The sequence below is a fragment of the Oxyura jamaicensis genome, chromosome 6 (assembly GCF_011077185.1).
Source record: "Oxyura jamaicensis isolate SHBP4307 breed ruddy duck chromosome 6, BPBGC_Ojam_1.0, whole genome shotgun sequence".
NCBI lineage: Eukaryota > Metazoa > Chordata > Aves > Anseriformes > Anatidae > Oxyura > Oxyura jamaicensis.
In genome coordinates this window covers 25,661,462-25,673,130 of record NC_048898.1, presented here as the reverse complement: position 1 = coordinate 25,673,130, position 11,669 = coordinate 25,661,462, and the positions used below count along the sequence as shown (strand labels likewise).

At 40.0% G+C, this 11,669-nt stretch overlaps 1 long non-coding RNA gene across 1 annotated transcript; it reads right to left on the bottom strand.

Annotated features, from left to right (window-relative positions):
* Positions 1 to 3,230: 3,230 nt before the first annotated feature.
* Positions 3,231 to 6,226, bottom strand: LOC118169243. The gene is made up of 3 exons (XR_004751976.1): positions 5,406 to 6,226; positions 5,058 to 5,169; positions 3,231 to 3,433 (listed from the first exon to the last, which is right to left on the bottom strand). It is a non-coding gene; the product is annotated as an uncharacterized LOC118169243 (long non-coding RNA).
* Positions 6,227 to 11,669: the final 5,443 nt, after the last annotated feature.

Genomic DNA, 11,669 nt, shown 5'->3' with positions numbered 1-11,669 from the left:
AATAAATAAAAATGAAATGTAATTCTTTGTTACCCACGGTTTATATCTGTCCACTTAAGAAAACAGAACAATTCCGAGCTGGAACAATGCCGTGGCTCTTTTTCAACTGGGCAGCTTAAAACAAAATGCTTGAGGGAAGTGAGATAAGAGCAAAGGTTTTAAACAGGCAATGTCATGCATTAGGAGTGAAACTGAGAAAACATTATCTTCTGTTACTCCTCAGCACAGTTCAAATTTCTCTATTTCGGGCATTAGTGTTACAAAACCTTTGGAAGGGAAGCTCCAGAGAATCTCTGTGCCAACAGGAGGCCTGGACTGCCATACACCGAGAAAACATAAGTCCGATAATCCTCACAAAAAATTTCCATGCTGGAGCATTTAATATTGTAATTTCCAGTACACATGGATAAACCCCTGCTGGAAGGATAACACAAAACAAAATCATTCCCACTGGACAGGCTATTTCAGCTCTGATTCCACATAATAGATTGCATAATACACTTGGGGAACTTGTTTTTTCAGCATCTTCACTGAATATTCCAGAAGAACTGAAGTGGAAACCCTAATAATAACAGCACCAAGTGCACAAAAGCAAGAGATGGGCAGGCCTACAAATTCACAGTAAACACACTGTCGAGCTGGAATTCTTCCTCTGAGGCTTTCCTCAACCCATCCTTTCCCTCCCACCTATCCCAGATAGTTTTCTTGACAGACTAGACAGAAGGTGAGTGACCTTTTCCTCTGACCTTTGCTGCTATAAATGGGACTCCAACAGTAAATGACTAGTCTTAAAACCATTTGAAATCATCTATGATAATATTTTTCATTAGGGCACAGATTCTGGTGCTATTATAGGGATGTTGATTTTGGTGGAAATTTTAAAACAAAGAGAATACATAATTCCCAAATCCATAAGTCATCTCAGATATACATCGACAAGAATCCCATCAATGAACATGATTTATGGACTACGGATACGGTTAAACCTTACCATAGAGAGCTATTAACCCCCATGAGTTTTATTGGGCTTCAAAATTATTTTTAAGAGCTGAGCTTTTAGGTCATAGATTATATATGAAATTTTGGAAACAATTTTGGACATTTAACACCCAGTTATTTAACATCTTATACAGTTTTCTTTCTGATTTCTTTCTCTCTTTTTTCTGCAAATCCTACAATTAGATGGGTAAACCAGCACATTTTGAATGGATTATTGCACCGGTTGGGGTTGAAAGCACTTGACCTACAGCCTTGTATCTCATTGCATGCCCAAGACCTCCGATAATCCTTCAGAAATACACTGTCTTGAATCTTGTTGCTTCATTGGAGGCATAGTTTCACTGTCTGCTTTCCAAAAATCTTTCAAGGCATCCAGTAGCTGCATTGTAAGCCACTCAAATCACAGGTGGCGAAGGACGGATAAATCAGCCTTAAGTAAACTTACACATGTTTGCCTGCAGCTTTCTGATTTTTGACTGTAATTACTTTCCTTCTTAGGGGTCCTTCCCCAATGCCTGTGACCCAAATCATTGTATAGAAATTAAAGAAGGGTTGAACGTTCCATAGAACATTAATGAGTTATTAGCATTCAGACACTTCCACAATGTCAGTCTCTGCTCCTTCATCTTGTGTCCACACCTGATTCTATGGAAAGCACATTTCTCCTACCTTCTTAATTTTAAGTAATTGTTAAAATATTTCAATACCATTTTTCCACAGTAGGGTGTAGATCAAGTCTGCAAAAGGTATATAATTAATTTCCTAAGCAAAAATGATTAAAGTTCTCACATCTCTCTGGACTTAAACTGGAAAATGATAGGTAAGCATCCTGAAGAATTTTACTCAAAACTGACTGGTTATAAAACATATTTCAACTTCTTACAACAGCCTCATATCACTGCTCTATATATATCAATCTTACTGAAAGATGAAGCAAAATGAGGGATCAGCTCTTGTGGTAGAGAGAACCCACCATTACAAAGGTCTTTGGAAAAAGGCATGTTTTTAGCAATCTCTGACACCCAGCTCGCACTTAGGTCTCTCATTTCTGAATGAGCACTTGAAGTATTGAATTTCCCAATTCTGTTCTCAAAAATGGGGTTGTAATTTTCCTAGATCCCAAGTTTGCAGAGAGAAAACTCAAAGAGAGAAATAGATGTTTTCTTCAAAGTCTTATTGAAAAAAAAAAAAAAAAAAAAAAAAAGTATTTTTCAAGCTCTTTGTTAGGACAGGATCATTTGCATAAATATCTCATGAGTGGTTTTAAGTAAGATAATGTATTTTAAACTGAGATAAATTTTAAATTCATTTAATTAATTGTAACAGTAATTACGACTACTAAAATCGAGCTCCAACACTTCTAAGCCTGTAACACGTGTAGTACAGACAGTGGAATTAACTTACTGTGTATTCCAGAAAGTTCAACTTACATCTCTGTCACAGTTTACAGCTCCAGCTTTTATACCCTTATCCAGGCATAATGCCACTCTCTTTTGCAGTACAGTGACATGAAGGCAGCTGTTAGCATTATAGCCACGTGACAATTTCCAATAAATTTCCAAATTAAATAAGCCCCTTTCCAGTGATTCTTTGATGTCATCTAATTTTCTGCCAGTTGGTAAAGTCAGAGAGACAGAAGTCTCAAAGTAATCTGAATTTTATGGTTCCCAACTTCAGTTCCCTGCAAGGAGCAAACCATTTTCTGCTTCAGTCTTTGAGGGCTTATTAAGACAGAGGAACTATTATAACAACAACGAAGAGAATGTTTGATTTTTTTGTCAACTCATAAGTCTGTCTCAGTTGTTGAAACCAAGATCCCTTATGCTGTGGTATACACGGAGAACTGAACAAAAGCCACCCAATCTCACAGACTCATTAACACTTCAAGAACAAGAAGAATGTTGTCTTTTCCCTAGGTTACTCCTTACTGAGAACCACCCTGTAAAGTCATACAGGGAGAGGACTGAGGGTTTTTAAATTAAATCCCAGCAGAAGAAACTGAGGCTATGCGTGTGCTGCTTTTGTTTAGAGGAGCAAGGCCCCCCCCATGGCAGATTTACTCACTCTCTGTTACAAGTGCCTCTGAACGTATACTTTGTGCCATGTGTCAGGAGGTAGAATGGCAGTCAACTCACAGTGCAGCTGCTTTGTGTGCCAAGGTGGGCAGGCAAAAGGACTCGCTTGCCTTTGACCACTCTAAGGCCAGCCTTTCAGTGCAGCATAGACAAGGCCTCATCTTAGAGCAGGAATCTCTACTGTCAGCAGGCAACCACAGCTGCGTCTAGGCAGGCTCTGATCCTTAAAGGAAGATGGCCACTTCTGAAGGGCTGAGAGCTGATATTTCTGTTTGTAGTTATTATCCTTGAGCATCAACTTCTTCAGCTGCTTCACCTTAGACAGGACTGCTTGGACCTACAAGACAAACCTCTGAATTCTGCAGGCAAAACAGGTGTGAAAACATGTACTTGAAATTAGCCAAGTGAAAAAGAAAGACTAAATCTAATGACCCTTTGAAGCTAAATAATATTGTGCATAAAACTTCCATAGCACCACTCCTAATATTTCCTGTCAGAGGTAATCCTGATCTACTTCCACAGGAAAGTTACCTGTTCCCAGACATCCTACACCTGCTCTGTTGTCAGATGCTGTGTTTTGCTTTCCATGTGTGGGAATTTTCCCTTCTTCCTCATTGCTGGTCTACTCCATTAAATCTCATTCCATCATCCCTTCCTCTAGCTCAGTATCACCTCTTCCTAAAATGTTAATGCAAATCTCATGATATTCTGTAGCATCTTATAGCCCTATATGATGGAGTCATATCCCTGCATGAGAATTCCAGGTTTAAATTAAGAAGTTCCTAGTCTTCCTGTGTCAACTGCTTCACGGTATGGTTTGCATGCAGCTTTAAAGGCTAAAACAGAGACAGCAAACAAAAAGAGCCCATGGTCTTCAGTTTAAAAATAAACAAAGCTCCATAGTCTTATTTTTTCTTTATTTTTTAATAAACTTGACTCATCATTTTGTAACACAACTGGCAAAACTGCTAAAATCCCTTCCCTGTGGAATGGCATCCCTGTTATGACTGCCAACAGCAGTAAATAAGTCTGCCAGTCTTGCACTCATGCTAAAGACCTAGATGTTTACAAAAAGTTACAAAAAGCTTCTCAAAGATTCCCCAAGTGCTCACAGAGATCTTTACCACCGCAGGCTGCTACATAAAGTCTTTTGTATCTATGCACTTAATCCAAAACCCAATAAAATCAGTAATTCTGAGTTTGAATTCCCATTAATCTCAGAAGACTTTGGATCATGTTCCTCAGTCACTAATGCTACCTCGGTTTATAGGGGTAAATCTTCATATATTTGGCTGCTGATACTTATGTCTCTATCATAGATTTTTGTTTCAGGCAGGGGACAAAATGGGATGAGCCAAGACAAATTTACTCGACATTCTATTTCTGTTCCACCAAAGCTTCCATCTGTCTCAGTGGTATCTTAAATGTGTCTATACTGAACATTTTCAGACCTGTGTTTAATTCATTTGATTTCACGTGTCCTCTGACATTTGTGGTACAAGTTGGCAAGTGTCCCGTTTATGCTTTGAGAAACACCCCTAACTCCCTAATTTTAGGCCTAAATAAAGTACTCTTCAAATATTAACTGCTATTAACTGAAGGAAGTTCCTATCACTGTGTTCCTGATGTTATTGTAAGTGGATCCCTCCTCCTTGCATGGCATCTCAGACCTGTGGGTGCATAACATACTGGAGAATTACCCTAGAAAACAAGGACTGAGCCACCATGGACTGAGCAGTGAAGGTCACAGACCTGGGTTCCAGACCTTGACCTTGACTGACTGAGCGATGGTGCCAACATACCAGAAAAGTGGAGAGTGGAGGGAAGGGTCAGCAGACACTGGAGACTGGAAACAGATGGACTAATTCATCACCCACCAGAAATAAATTAAAAAAAAAAAAAAAAAGCTGTTCCGAGCATTGTAGACAGCGATGATTGTAAATTCCACAACTGTGGAGACCTGCCAAGCCGTTATACACATACCAATACTGCAGCCTCTGTGCATAGCTCCAGAAAGGTGAAGTCAGGAGAAGATACAAAGCATAAAGGGTGTTCAGCTCTCAGGAAATTGGTTCATAAAACGATTATCCAAGCCCTGGTGGAACGAAAAGCATGTAGAAGTGAAGGACTGACAGGATATTACAGTTTATACGTAAACAATGCCTTTATGCAATGCATAATTTAGTTATCCATGGATGTGTTTCTAGATATTATAGCTAATCAGCTTCTTTCAACACCATTTATTTGTTTTTACTCTTAGTAGTTTCCCAGTTGAAGCTGCTAGATTGCGTGTCTTGCTAAATAAAGTTCAGTAGTCACCAAGCAGAGTACCTCACAGGAACTGGCAATGCTCTGCAATGCTGCTCAGAAGGGAGAGCATGCAGACCAAAAAGAGTTTTTCCCCAGACAGCATTATTTGGTTTCTCTGCAAAGAGAAACAAGGACCAGACTGGATGCTACCTTGGATTTTTTAGCACCTGAAAGTTCACAGGGAGCAAGGAAACAGTTGCAACAGTGGCATGGTTAGTAGCAGAGGCTGAGTGCTTTAAGTGGCCTTGTGAGTACAACTTGCCCAGATTTTAAGACAATAGCAGCCATTGAATTGCTGAATGTCACCAAGCAAGTGCCAGAGAGCTTGATCATGGCCTTTGTCCAGCCCTTTCGCTCTCTTTCCACACAGGCCAACATCTATGCGCTACACAACAAAGAGTTACTAATTCCATCTCCACAGTCAGGCAGTGAATAAACCCACATGGAGACCCTAGGGCTCCACTCAGGGTTTTATTAGGAGGATAATGGTGTAGACAACTTCATTTATTGTGTCACTGATCAGAAATTGCAATCTACTGAGCAGCCCTTTTTGTTTTGCTGCCAGGTGACCTTGAAAGGATGAGACAGGAGAAGGGATATGCTCTGTGTAAGCAGATTCAATAAGCAAACACACTTGACAATCAAAGCGTCCTTATCAGACTGCCAGCGTCTGAGTGATCCTGGGTTGCTCACTAGAAGCTGGTGGCATGTCAAGAGAACCAGCACAACACACCCTACCGCCACCTCAGAGCCCCTGTGGGCTTCCCACAATGAAGCCATCCATGTCTGTTGAACTCTGATGGAGTTGAGATAAAAAGAACACCCTGAAAGTGCTGGGAACCTCCTCTTGTTTTATCACACCAGCTGTTTCCATCCATGCTTTGCCCTTGCCTCACTGCACATTCCAGAGATCATCCCAAGCGGCCTCACTCACCAGCTCAAAAGCAGGGAGGACTCAGACAACAAAGCAGAAACTGTGCTGAATATCATTAGCCAACCCCTGTTCTAACGGGATGTTATACTCACTGAAGAACTACCCTGCATCCAGAGTGTCACAGCCTCCTGAGGAAGGGGGAGAAGAGGAGGGAGGGAGAGAGGACTCTCATCTTCCCTTGCTTATTCCAGCTACCCACCTTGAACATGTAATCTAGGTGTGATTCTCTTACAGTTCTTATGTAGAAGATGGAGATAGGCTGGTTCCTGCCCCAAGAGGGAACTCCACATGTGACTCACAGTAGTACAGCCCCAGTTATTTTACTTCCCCAACTCTTTTGAATTAAGGAGCAACACTGTGTTAGTTCCCTTCATTTATCCTGAAATTTACAAGAGACTTTTTACAGATTTAATCTAGAAACAGACCTTTGTGCATATCTTTTTCATATATTTTGTAAATACAGTAAGTAGCCACCAAGCAATGGGAACACAATTTATTCCCAAGTAACCAGTGTTGCAACCTACAGCTATGCCTGAGAGATCTGGCTACAGAGTTCGGAAGTTGGAATTCTAAAACTAATCACACATGCACTTATACGCACAGACCCCCCCACCCCAAGTTTGTGCAATACTACAGCTCTGTGAGGGTCTGCATCCAGCTGGGAGGACTTTGTTGGGGTGATCTGAACAACGAAAGTCAAGGATACATTTTTGTTCTTAGTTAAAAAAAAAAAAGTCTGAGTTGTTTTGGATAGAGGCAGAATTTCATTGTGTTCCAAGCTCCAGCAGCATCTGCCTACAACCTTAAATGGGATCAGCTGCAACTAAAAGTACTTCAACTCAAACACACACTCTGCCTGGAACGGTTATTTATGTAAAGCACAGTATAGACAGATGCTGTAATACCCAGGGCCATGCAACAAGCGTCTTGCTGATACCTCCTTGAGGACATGGTTGCAGAAGTGGATTCTAAATGCTGATCCTGCCTGCTGTAAATCTTATTTCTAGACTGGTGGGAACTGTCAGGCATCAGAATGTGAGAATGTGCATGTCATTTCTCACATCTTTACATTTCTACCCAGAGAAAGAAAGCTATTCCAAGTGCAAGACATAGCTATAAGAAACTGAGTTCTTTGCTTGACGGAATAAAAATTTTGAGGTATTTCTGAAAAATAATTTAGTTCTCCTATAAGTGAAGTGCAACATGAAGCAGCTGCTGATTCAATAGCACTGAAAACTGATGCTAGCTCAGCATGATGATAAAAAGTCACAGGCTAGATGTATCATGTTTGAACACAGTTAACACTTAGCTCAAACTGCAGCAACAGAGGAATCCAAGGACTACTGAACAATGGCTTTAACTATTACTGCTGCATTAACAAGAAATACCTGGGCAAAATAAGCAGGGAGAGGAGATACTAAAATTAAAAAGCTGAACTTGAGACAATCAAGGTTAACAATAGCCACATGAAATGCCCCCTCGTGGTTACAGTCAAAATGTAGCAAAAAAGAGACAATGGGGAAGGAAAGAGAAAAAACGAGTGAAGGAAGAGCTATGCAGAATAACTGGAAATTAGGATCTCAGCCAAACTAGCTTCTCTACATTTCATCTCACTGTAACAGGGAGAAAAGAGAAATCGTGCCAGAACTGAGGTGAAAAATGCTTCCAATTAAAACAATCCCCAAATGTAGTCATTCTTGTACTAAAACAAAATATGCTTTTGCTTTTCTATAAGACCAAATCCACTCTTTCATAAGCTTCTTTGAAAAATAAGATAGTATCAGTAGTGAAATAAATTTAAGTGCACATGTGAAAAGATCTAGATTTTGTTACTCGGAATGCTTTCATTGCCAGTTAGGGAGATAGTAAAAAGCATCCATTGTGTCTAATGAGGAATGAAAGCAGATGCTGGAAATAAAGTCCTTTCCAGGGTCTAAGGTTACCTTTCCCTAGGAAAATATTTTGAAACAGTATCTGAAGACTCTCAGCTTGTAAAATCAGCAGGTCTCCATTAACCGTCAATGAAAAAAAAAAAAAAGTGCTTTCCCAGGTTAAAAGCTGTTATCTATTACAACCTGGTGCTCTACAGTCAGAGTTGTTTCAGATGTGTTCTTGCATGCCTATCAATAAACATGCTCAGGTGGGAACAACTGAGGGGATCCCAGCAGTCACCAACTTGAGCAGTCAGGGTTACTCCCTCCATCCATACCTCCAGTCTGACAGATGAATTGACAGAATCATTGTCCCCTCTGTTCATCCTTGCCTCAGGGATGATCACCTTCTGTGCTCACAGGTTCAGCTACAAGGAGAGAATGATTACTCCACCAGAAGTTTTCTAAAAACAATTATTAGTCATTTCTCATGGCATATTTTTACACTTCCGTGACAGTTTTTCAGAACTTTTTACTGCACCTGTACAGTGCTGAGGGGTATTTTTTGTTTGTTTCTTGTTGGTGGTGGTTGTTTTGACTTTTTTTTAGATAAATTTATTCATAATTCTACCTATCGGTAACATTTTAGCAAATTACACGTGTTTAACTAAAATTGTGATTTATTCCCATTTTCCTACATTCTTCTGTATATAAAACCACTTTTTGTATTTCTCTACTTGTTCAGGGTCCTTGTGACCAATAAAATAATCTCTGAAATTCAGAAAACTTCATAAAAAATACTGAATTCTGCCCTCAACTTCAGTACGAGGGCAAATTTCATTTTGTTATTTGGTCCAGTTTGACTCCATCTGCTGTCCAAAGCTAGAAACTACATCTTGTAAACTTTACCTAAGATACTAAAAATATGAAACTCAAAAGCATTAAATTTTGCAAAGCACTTGAACATTTGCTAGAGATCAGAACTCTCCTAAGATACTAGAAATGATCAGATTCAGCTGAAGAAGAAATTTCACATATTGGCAATTAAGAAAATGAGCAGCCAAACACATATATACTGGAGTTATTCAGCAATTACATTACAGCGCTGGTATTTCCCAGATGACTTTCAAGTTTGTAGTAAGGGACACAGTCCCAGTTAGACATTCAGGCAACAACAGCTGTTTTATTGGAAGGACTAATATAACCAGGGGGGAAAAAAAAAAAAAAAAAAAAAAAAGCAATGTTTAAATTTTCTGGATTTTCATCAGTAATTTCCTCCAGCACATATAAAACAGAAGCTGCTCTCCTGATACTGACACAGAAGACAACCAGGAGCCCTATGATGCCGTGTTACTGAGATGCATCTACCAGAGCTACCACATAGATCCTGCAGCCAACATACCTGAGCCCAGGCTCCCTGGGCACAAAGAGTAGGTGCACGATACGGCATCCAGATATTCTACAAGTTCTGCGATGCACTACAGTCCAGAGCAGATAAACAGTTTCACTGAACTTTGCCTTTCCAGACAGAAAACCTGGACCCATTTGAAGAAACTGATGGATACAGTAATGTTGACCAAAGGTTACTTTTCAGACCCCAGGATTTATAGCATGAGACAACAGAAAACACAACCATGAATTACAGTATTAAGCAGAACAGATGTGAGCCACCAAAAACAGAACACAAGTGCATGTACCTTGGAAGCCTATCACTTTGATGTTACATCTCCAAGTTTATGTAGCAAGCGGAAACAAGTCATTACAGGAAGAGAGTAAACTTATTTTTCTGCCACTCCTGACCTCAACTACAGCCCAAAACAGGCTGGGAAATCCAAAATCCCCCTTCGCATTGTGTGTACTGGAAAGGTATCAGACAATTCTTCCTCCTTTATTTAAGGACTTCCCTTTAAAAATACAGCAAGGGATAAGGGTCTGTTCTTTCACAGTTCTCTCATGCCAGTTTTTTCCAATGCAGCGAGCTCATACATATTTTGCCTACCTTATGAGTCTCTTTTTGAAACCCTTCAGTTCTAACTTCAGTTTTATATACACTCAGCAACCCAAGCTCACTGTAGGATGTTAGTATCTGGAAGGAGGTGTTTTTTTTTCCAGCATTTCCTATTCTACTTCTGTGCATAGTGGCATTACTAGTAACACTCAGTGAAGTCTCAAATCTCCCGTTACGTGCAAGCAGTAGTTCTAAACCTTAGTCTTTAGCGTGTAACAATTTGAGGCCATAGCTACAGGCTTGTCTAGTCTTATCTCACATAGTGTCAACCCACTATGTTTTCACCAGCTTGCCAATTACCCATTTTCCTACTGTGCTTGATAACAAACTTGGTTGATAGACAACCCCATGGTAAACTTCTAACATAGCTGAAGCTACTGAGGTTATTCAGTTACATTTAGGCTCTATGACACTGAACAGCATGCAGTGAACAGAAGCTCTACTAATCTATTTCCCCTTTAATGAGATTATAATTTGATAAACTTCTTGATCAGAGGGATTTAGGCTGACACTTTTTTAATAAGCACAGCAATTAGAGTCATTACCTGTGAACTGCATATCTTCCAAAATTCAAACAACTGTCAAGCCATTGCACTGGCAAGCCTAACAAGAGAGAGCAGCCTGCTACCACCACAGGAAAGTTCTGTACCTGCTGGTCATAGGTCACAGGTATTTAACATATAGGCACATGCAATAGACAAAATAGCATGCAATCACTAACTTTAGTTAAAAATCTGTTTGACCTGCCTCTTTAAGTACCGCTCAAGATTTTGAGTTCACTTGTTTCACCTGCAAGCACATTTAAGAATGCTCTGTTCTGTAATCAATATAAACACATAGTAAGAGCTCTCTACATTGAGGATTAATTTCAAATTCTTCAGGGTTATCAAACAGAAGCCCAGTTATATGCTAAAAGCATAAGGAGGCTGGGTAAAAGTTACTTTGGCTTCAAGAGTTTGTTTCAGGTTTTGTACCCTCTATCCTCTTTTCACTGGAAGGTATCTACTATGCAGCTAATGATTCCACAGCAAAGCTTTCCCTAGATCCTGTGTCAGGTACAATCTACTCCACCTTCTGGCTTCTGAAATTTACTGCCAGTAGTGATTTCCTACTGGATTATCAGTCCCAGGGAGAAGTTACTCCACACCAACTTTTCTACTCTTACCCTGCTTTGTAGTGTAAGTATATGCTTTCCAGCTCCGGAAACTTGCATTCAGTTCACACACTCCTCTCCTGCACTTCATGTAGAGGAAGCAGCATCAACTGGTTCTCAGTGGGCAGCAGGGACACCAAGCAGCTGATGAAAACCTATCAGACAGCTTTAGTCTTCTGTTTCACTGAAGTGCCCTACAGAGTAAGTGCAGTATTACAAGTTCACAGTTCCTCAGTGTACTATTTATATGCCATTCAAGGTATTTTATTTATATGTGAATAGAGCTATGTTATTGCAACTTTTCCCCAGTACAAGTACT